Source organism: Sebastes fasciatus, chromosome 2 (assembly GCF_043250625.1).
Source record: "Sebastes fasciatus isolate fSebFas1 chromosome 2, fSebFas1.pri, whole genome shotgun sequence".
NCBI lineage: Eukaryota > Metazoa > Chordata > Actinopteri > Perciformes > Sebastidae > Sebastes > Sebastes fasciatus.
The window spans coordinates 42,358,251-42,368,472 of record NC_133796.1 but is presented as its reverse complement, the minus strand read 5'-3'; the positions used below and the strand labels follow the sequence as shown (position 1 = coordinate 42,368,472).

Here is a 10,222-nt window from a genome sequence, read left to right as displayed (position 1 = left end):
CTACCTGCCACTAAATCTAGGCTTCCTTTTTCCTCAGACAACTAAATATTGTACAAGGAAAAAAAGCTCTTTCTAATGCAACCGACGGTAAATAAAGCAACAAGGCAGATGAATTGAACATGATTAACTTTTATCACCTATTAAACCAAAATACTTTGCATTTTGCACATTGCATTTAGAACATCCTGCTACGACTCAGGTTAAATCTGTGCTGATGTTAGTACAAATGATATAAAGAGCAGGTGTCAGCGTCAAACACTTCAAATTAAGGGTGAAATCAGGCAGCTGACAGCTTAGTGCAGTGGAGAAAAGATCTTAAGTATGGAATCGATTCAGTCGTCTTTACCTTCCTCCTCTTCAGTTATGGAAAAACAAGGTGGGACAACAGAAAGAAATATAACATGGTGTCACTTCACTATTAAATTTTTTCTGAGCTCACCTTGATATGAATTACAGTACATGTTTTAAAAAGCCCAATTAAGTTTGTATGTAAACATTTATATGTGACCTACTTTTACAAAAGCATTCACAATATATGGTCAAAATATTGCATATACAGTGTATACATATACACACACATATACTGTGTGTGTGTGTGTATATATATACAGTATGTGTGTGTGTGTGTGTGCATATATATATATATATATATACACATACTGTACATATATGTATACAGTACATATGTGTATACATACATATATACATATACATACAGTATATACGTATATATACATATATATTAGCAGTGCATTTGAGGCGTATCATGACTTTTAATTAAATAATGAAAAATGTAATAAAATATTGCATATATATTTATATATATACACATACATACATATATACATGTATATACATACATACATACATACATATATACACACATATATACAGTACATCTATACACACATATCTATACATTTACTGTATATACAGTATATATATATATATAGAGAGAGAGGTATTAGCAGTGCATTTGAGGCATATCATAATTTTTAATAAAGCCATACAGCCTGCCTATTTTGTTGTTATACAATGATAAAACAAAGTGAGTGGTTGTCACTTACCCTCTACCTGATCCCTGAAATATGAAAGACATTAAAATTCAAACATGAAATCCCAGCTGACTTCTCTACATCACTTTCTGTTTTAATAAAGGTGAAAGTGAAGTGAACTGATGTAACATCAGACAGAAGTGTGTGTTGTTATTGACACTCACAGTTCCTCAGTGTCGGACATGATGACAGCAGACTTCACACCTGAGGGAGGAAACAAAGAGTGTGATGAGCTGACAGGGTTGAACCTAATACATCCATGGGTTGAACTAGCAGCAGAGACTGACAATGAGCATCTGTCCTGCTGCACAAACAACACACTTCTCCTGTTTACTCTTTTCTTCCTTTTCTTTACTTAACTGGAAATCGGCTTGATGAAAGGTTAGTTGGAGGAGTTAGACCAGAAGATCGATACCACACTCACACATGAAAGTGGTATCAATCTTCTCGTCTAACTCTCGGCATGAAAGCAAATACGCATATTTCCCAAATGATTCCTTTAAAGAAAGAAGTCTACTTGGACCCCAATAATTCCAAATATGATTTTAGTAAAGAAAACCTAATCACAGAGCTTCAAATTCAGTAGTGTACAATGCTAAGAGCAAGCTAAAGCTAAAGATTCCTCTTTGTGGAAACCTGTTCAAACCTTCATTGAAAACAACTCATATTGCTCTTTCTATTTCTGGCTTCATTTAGGATGCAACTAGGCAACGGGTTTTGTTCCCAAATGCACCTCTTGAAAATAACTCTGCTGTGTTTAGGAACATTTAAAATATTTAAAAATGCTTCTTTATAATGAGGAAAATACTTGCTCAAGTACAGTAGGTAAGTAACATTTTGAGTTACTTGTAATTTTATGACCATTTATACTTCTACTGTACGACATTTCAGAAGGAAGTATTACAGTTTTTAGTCTACTGCAATTATTTGAAATCTTCAGTTACTATTTACTTTCCAGTTCAAGATTTTATATGTAAAATGTGATCAGTTATAAAATATGCATTATTACATATTAAACTACCAAACATTCTTAGGTTCTTAGTTTTTACCTAAGTAAGATTCTGAAAGCAGGATTTTGACTTGTACTGGAGCATTTTGTTGTGACTCTTACTTAGGCTATGTGAAAGACCTCAGTACTTGTTCCACAGAAAGGTCAGAGGTCAATGTGTCCTCAGTGAAGCATTTTCACACTTGTCTCAAACACCTCGTCCACAACTGTTGACTCAGCTGGTTGGGAGGTGTTACCTTCCACCTTCTTTACACGTTTGTTTTCACACATGATAATCCAGTCCAAGTCCACAGAAGAGCATACATCATCACCACTTATGTCACAGGTGCCATTTTTAGCTTAAAGAATATTTCATTTTAATTTAATTTGCCACTGTTACAGTTACATGACCTTTGTGGAAGCCACATTAAAGGGTCAGTTTACCGAAATAACAAAAAAAGCTGATTTTTTTACTGACGTCTAGTGGCATCCTGACCTGCAGATAGTTTAGGTAGATAGTTAGTTAGCAGATAGTTTAGGTAGATAGTTAGATAGAAGATAGTTTAGGTAGATAGTTAGATAGTTAGATAGTTAGATAGCAGATAGTTTAGGTAGATAGTTAGATAGTTAGATAGTTTAGTTAGATAGTTAGATAGCAGATAGTTTGGGTAGATAGTTAGATAGCAGATAGTTTAGGTAGATAGTTAGATAGTTAGATAGTTAGTTAGCAGATAGTTTAGGTAGATAGTTAGATAGTTAGATAGCAGATAGTTTGGGTAGATAGTTGGATAGCAGATAGTTTAGTTAGATAATTATAAATAATTCAAATCAGAAGTCCAAAGTTATTTTTTCCTATTTCTCATTTTCCTTCTTGGTATTTAAGAAAGAGGCAATAGAAAATAAGATGATTAAACTGTTACACAAACCTGCACTGAGCTCAGAGAAGTGAGCCCTAAAGATAGCAGATAGTTTAGGTAGATAGTTAGATAGTTAGATAGCAGATAGTTTAGGTAGATAGTTAGATAGTTAGATAGCAGATAGTTTAGGTAGATAGTTAGATAGTTAGATAGCAGATAGTTTAGGTAGATAGTTAGATAGTTAGATAGCAGATAGTTTAGGTAGATAGTTAGATAATTAGATAGCAGATAGTTTAGGTAGATAGTTAGATAGCAGATAGTTTAGGTAGATAGTTAGATAGTTAGATAGCAGATAGTTTAGGTAGATAGTTAGATAGTTAGATAGCAGATAGTTTAGGTAGATAGTTAGATAGTTAGATAGCAGATAGTTTAGGTAGATAATTAGATAGCAGATAGTTTAGGTAGATAGTTAGATAATTAGATAGCAGATAGTTTAGGTAGATAGTTAGATAATTAGATAGCAGATAGTTTAGGTAGATAGTTAGATAGCAGATAGTTTAGGTAGATAGTTAGATAATTAGATAGCAGATAGTTTAGGTAGATAGTTAGATAGCAGATAGTTTAGGTAGATAGTTAGATAATTAGATAGCAGATAGTTTAGGTAGATAGTTAGATAGCAGATAGTTTAGGTAGATAGTTAGATAGTTAGATAGCAGATAGTTCGGGTAAATAGTTAGATAGTTAGATAGCAGATAGTTTGGGTTTGCCCAGGATTTCTTTTTTACTTGTGGTGCTCACAACACTGAAGAATTACTTTCAAATCATTCAACATCTACTTCTATCCTGGATGGGCCTTTTTCATGGAGGACATGTTGACTCCTCACAGAAGGAAAAGCACAGGTGTAAATAATGAAATTAACGATGGCTGGATTCCATTTAGCTGGTTTGATTTCAGGTTCCTGGTATTGTGCATGCTGGCTCACTGTCCCTCTCACTGGAACACTTGAACACTTGAATAGAAGAGCTATCAATAGGGTTATCAGTAACACCTGTTCTTTTCCTACTATGACGGGTCAACATGTCTGCTGTGAGAAAGCCTATAGTCCACAGACATCACTGTTAAAAGGTTTCCTAGGGCGCGACTCGCATACCACATGGGCGCAAATGCTCTGAGCAGTGAGTCCCCACTTGGATTCCCTGCTGGCCGTACCGCTGGCTGCATGCCATTCCCCTACTCTCTTTCTCTCATTTCCCCTCTCTCTCCCCAAAAATAATCTTCAATAATTTTTTGTAGGAAACTTTTCTTTGCTAAAATCACTCCATTGTTCAGTCATTCACTACTCCATGTACAATACACGCTAAACAGTTCACTCAATAGTGAGCAGTAAATTGAGATTTTAGACACTTATGAATCATCATTTGACTATGACATATTGTATCTGCTAACAAGCAGAAAGTACTTTTGACGTTCCATTGTGGACATTTTTAAGGGCACTATAGTGCATAAATTTAACATTCAGAATTCAGAAACTCAAATAAAATGGCTAGGGGTAAATATAATGCACTATATAGTAAATAGGGAGTGATTTCAGACACAGAATCAGATATTTTTAAAGGTATTTTTCATGGTTGTGAAAGTTAACAGGATAATAACGCGTTAACGGAAATTAGTGCAACTTGAAATTTGTAGGTTGTAGCGGGCATGAAACTAGAAAACCTGATGAATCCAGTTTGCCATGTTATGATTGGAGCATATTTTTATGCTAAATGCAGTACCTGTGAGGGTTTCTGGACAATATCTATCATTGTTTAGTGTTGTTAATTGATTTACAATAATACATATATACATACATTTGCATAAAGCAGCATATTTGTCCACTCCCATGTTGATAAGAGTATTAAATAATTGATAAATCTCCCTTTAAGGTACATTTAAAACAGATAACAAATGTGTGATTAATTTGTGATTAAATACTTTAATCGATTGACAGCCGTAGCATTTTTTCAAAGCTGTGAGCACCACAAATGAAATCCCATTCACCTCCATTGTACTGGAGTGGAGGCAGATATGTCAGTCAGATACCAGAGGTAAGTGAGAAAATTGAACCAACCCTTTAATGTGACCTGTTCCAACTGTTATCGATTAAATGGATTTCACTGCTGGTGCAAAACTCGCTTGATTTGCATTGAACAATGACCTCTCTCCTGGATTCACCACCAGCTTTCACAGTTCATAAAGAAATGCCAACATCCAATCTTATATACGGGAAATACCCTCTAATCCGCCCAAGGTCTTGCTGAACCTACGAAGCATCATTTCCTGGTCCAAAGAGGATGAGGAGCAGCTCTGTTGGAGACAATGTGGGAGGTTTTCTGCTCACTCTATTCTATATATCATATTTGATATATATATAAAATGTCTTTGGATGACTCCTTCACACTTAGCAGTGAGCACAGCTGCAGAGGACTCTGAGGATTAGTTCTGGATCATATTTCTACCCATCAGCTGAGGAACGGTGTCCAAATAGCTGCTTTAATCCCCCGGCTCGGTCCAGCGGGAGGGTCCTCGGCACTCAAACAGCCAATCAGCATCCGCCTCTCCAACAAACAAGCTCTTTGATCGACTTCCAGCTGACAGCGGCCTCACCTCTGTGTGTCCAGCATTCACTCAGTACATACCGACACTTCAGCACTTTGTATATTTAGTGGATGATCACTTCACGTCTTAAGTATGAGAACACTGAATGCTTCGAAGTCTTTCTGAGTCTTTCTGAAACTAAAACTCGGCGCTGAAACTGAAAGACTAATGAAACAGGTGAGACCGCAGAGGAGAATCACATCCTGAGCCAGTCAAGAGCAGATTTAGACGGAACGCCGATATGACACGGATTTAAAGGCCGATACATTAGTCTGGAGAAGGATGTGTATTTTGCTTCTGACAGCAAATAAACCTTATACAGTATATGTATCATCACCATCTCAAAACCTTAGATCTCTGAATATGCTGGCCTGGTTTTCAAGTTGACCATGATGGCTCTGTGGCAGTTTAAAGTTCAACATACCGACAACAGGTTACAGCAGGAGAAGCTTTCAGTTTCAGCCAAATTTAAACCAAAGATTTGCTCCTCTGTGATCATGCATGTGTAGATATTTACACAGGTTAACATGTACCATAGGGTGGAAGAACCACATTTACAAAAACAGACTATGCAGGAAACAAAGACAAAAGAAACGCCAATTTCCAATCAAAACAATGTCATAATAAATATAACTAAGTTAATTAGGAACTACATTTCAGGCATTCAGTCAGATTTTGGATATCGTAATATGGCATTTTCCTGGTTTTAAAGGCTGCATTACAGTAAAGTGATGTCATTATCTGAATTTACCAGACTGTTCTATTATTTGTCTTTAACCACTTAATCATTATATTCACACACATATTTTGTGAAAGCACCAACGGTCAATCCTACGATATCTATATCAAGGTATTTGGATAAAAATATCGTAATAATAATATTTGATTTTCTCCATATCGCCCAGTCCTACTTTGAGGCACATAAGACCGCAGATAAGTATTAGCCTGTAGTACATGTAGTTGTGATTTTGATGGTGATGTCGACCGCCCATCTGTGAGCCTCTAAGCTTCAGGCAATTAAGCTCAATATTGCACAATTCAGCGGGTCTCAGTTTACATCCAATGGCAAACTTCAGTGCCGATGCGGCAAGTATGCTATTTGGAAGTTGATTTATGTGTAACTAGACTTGAAATGATTTAAAGATGATGCTGGTGGGTTCAGGTAAAAACAGTTGGAAACCAAATTAAAGTGATGGGAAACATAAAATCCATTTATAGCTGCAGTTCACAGCTTCACAGCTTCACAACTGAAAACCTCAACATCACATAAAGTAAAGGTGCAAACTGCTCTAATTTCACAGTACATTTGGCAGTATATCACACTACTTTATAAGCATTTGATTACTTAAATACACACTGCTATTTGCCTCCAGGTTTACTCCATCATTTGAAATGATCCATGTCCTTAAAAGGTACATAACTAATGACTCAATTACATAAAGTGGCATTTTTATGAACCCGTTAATCAATCTGGTGTCAGGAAACTGGACTCCCGCTCTCGAGACTGTTTACCTTCCCAAACATAAACTACACATGTTTGACGTGCTGCAGAACATGTCTACGCCAGTTCAAACCGCCACGCTGAGGTTACAGCCTGACAGACGGTGTTTTCTCCTTCAACACCTGAGGCTCTTTTCTCCTGCTGCACACAAATGTGATAAAAACCAAATCTTCAACCTGCTGATTTGTAAAAGGAGAAAAACAGTCCGAAACATGTGGTTGAGTAGTGAGGAGTGATTTGAGGTTAGGTTAGGTCGGTGGTCGTCTTACCTCAGAGAGCAAGAGAAGCTCCTCGGACGATGGAGATGAAGGTCTGTAAGAATCAGAGAATAAGTCCTTGTGTTATAGTGATACATGAGCTCATCAGGCCCTTATTGGCTGTGGGATGAGAGTTAGGTGTGTGTGTGTGTGTAATGTATATGTTTATGTGTGGAAAAGATGGGGAGAGGGAGATGAGGGGGGGGAGACAGGCATGACCCTGAGAAGGAGATGGGTGAAATACTGTGGATGGAAGAGGAGGGCTCAGGTTTTGGAAAGGAGCAGCTGAGAAGCTTCTGTTGCTAAATTTACAGTGATAGAAGGCTGAGAGGGGGGGGGGGGGGGGGTTACACATCAGCTTGGCATCCAGACAATGGAGGGAAAATGTGTGTGTGTGTCTGTGTGTGTGTGTGTGTGTGTGTGTGTGTGTGTGTGTGTGTGTGTGTGCGTGTGTGTGTGTATACCAGGCACTTCATCAACCAGTCAGCCAATCAGTCTGCACAGAGAAACAGAATAATAGAATAATAATAATAATTGGACTATAAACAGAATGCTCTACCAGTCAGTCAATTTTAATGTGAGCAATAGAAATACACAAGAACACACACACACACACACACACACATATATATATATATATATATATATATATATATATATATATATATATATATATATATATAGTATATAGTAATTAATTTGATAACACCAGTTCATTTCATGTGTGTGCTTAATATAATTTAGTTCATAATTAAAGGTTAAATATATTAAAAACTGTATAAAAAGTGTTTGATAAAATGGATGAATAATTCATTGTAAATTAAAATACCAGCTATATTACAAAATACTGTATGGTAATCCATTGGATTGTTTTGAAGTATATCCTTAGTTATTGGTTATACATGATGAGATACTGTGAAAGTAGATAAGAACTGAATGAGCAAGATTACTTACTATCCTGCACTATTTGTGTAGGTTGGTTTTTCTTTTGGTTCTATTAAACGACAATAGAATCTGGAGGATTCAGTGATGGCGAGCCAAGCCCAGAGAGACCATGGATGTTCGTGGAAACGGTGTGGCCAACCGTAGGACCTGCCACAGAGGACATCTGACTGCTCAATTCATTTGGATACCAGATAAGAACACGAACACACTTTTACTACCCGGGTAGTTGGGTAGTAGGAACTTAAATACTGGAACTTGTAGTATTGTGGTGGTGGTGTATTCACATTACACCCACACCAAGACAGAAATTGCACTCTTTGGATCATCTTAATTAGAGGAAGGAATTTCATCTTAAAGGACACTGATTTTGGGGGAATTTCTATTTTATTTGTACTTTGAAAGAGCTCCCTTTTATTTATTTTTACATTTCATTTCATACTTTGACATCTATGTGAAGCATTTTGAATGTTGTTGAATTGTTGTGGTGCAATAAAATTGTCAACTGTTCAATCTATAATAACTCCTGAGTTATTTAAGGCAACTGCTCATCGATGTTGGCGTATTCATTATTCTCATCGGCTGAGTACCAGAGGCGCTACATAACCAAGTATTTTTGTAACCTAAACTCAACCAAGTAAACATGAAATCTAAGTAAACCTGCATTGTAAGTTTCTCACTGACACGTCGTTCCTGACACGTCCAAAAATGATGCGAGAGGGGTACCTGGAGCGTCATAGTTTGAAGCATAGGATCAATGACCACGTGTCAGTCAATATTTGACGAGTTGGGAGTGAAAACATGTTGATGAGAGAGCTAAACCTCATTAACAGGATATCATAATCACCATTAGTTGGAAGGAGCTGCGTTTACATGAGGATATCATTAGAGTAACGGTAAGAGGTGTCAGGCCAAGGTTATAACGGCCAAGCTGTACAACTAGATGAATATGATTGGTTGTCAGTAGTCAGCTGGTAGCCAAGTATAAGTTGTGACCATGAATGAGCCGCTGATGGTGAAGCATGAATGGAGCAGCTCATGATGAGATGCAAGCCAGACTTCAGTGCTCTGCCTGAGCTAACGCTACGCTCCATCACATCACTGCACAACACCAGGGAAATAGAAAACTGGTTAAACAACAAATGTATCTGGAGTTGAATCCTCATCACTAGTAGCAGCTACTCTCAGACAGCCCTGATGGTGTACTGTCATAGGAAGACCAAATCAGAGCTAAAAGGAGAGTGAATGTTGCACCTCCATTCTGCAGGTGTCCAGAAACACAACCCCTGACGGATGCCAATGTTGCTAACTGTTTGCTAACATGCTATATCCTTTAACTACTCTGTAAGCTGGTGGCAGGTTGTTTCTCTGTCAACTCGTTTTAGCTAGTGGCCAACATCGATTAATACAGCTTTAAAGATCCAAAACATTTCTACCGATAACTTGGTTCAAATGAGCATAAGATCTCTTCAAAATGTACTTACTGTTTATTAAGAAGGAACTTAATTAATAGTGCTAGAGAAGGTTTAAAAGGAAAGGATGAATATCCTAAACTTTTAGGGGTGGTCTCAAATGTGTTGCTGGTGTTAACTGAGAATAGCAGCTGGTCCATAGCTAGCTAACGTCTCACCAGTTCAGAGGAAGGGCCACTGACTGCTGCTGCTGCTCAATGCTGCACAACACTGCTTCTGGTGGTTAGAGGCTTTAGTGCTACAACACTGAGTCTGTGATCAGAGAGTTTTATTAAAATACAAATGACAAAATATTATGGCAATCGATTCAATCGATTCAAATACTAAATGTATTAAATTAATGGCATGATTATCAATAATTAATTGCAATTAATTGCAAATTAATCACACATTTTTTTTAACTGTTCAAAATGTACCGATATGTACAGAATGACAGATATTGTACAGAAACCCTCCCAGGTACTGAATTTAGCATAAAACAATATGCTCAAATCATAACATGGCAAACTGCA

At 37.0% G+C, this 10,222-nt stretch overlaps 1 long non-coding RNA gene across 1 annotated transcript; it reads right to left on the bottom strand.

Annotated features, from left to right (window-relative positions):
• Positions 1 to 1,048: 1,048 nt before the first annotated feature.
• LOC141762189 (uncharacterized) lies at positions 1,049 to 7,509 on the bottom strand. Its single transcript, XR_012592747.1, has 3 exons — positions 7,309 to 7,509; positions 1,220 to 1,259; positions 1,049 to 1,081 (listed from the first exon to the last, which is right to left on the bottom strand). It is a non-coding gene; the product is annotated as an uncharacterized LOC141762189 (long non-coding RNA).
• Positions 7,510 to 10,222: the final 2,713 nt, after the last annotated feature.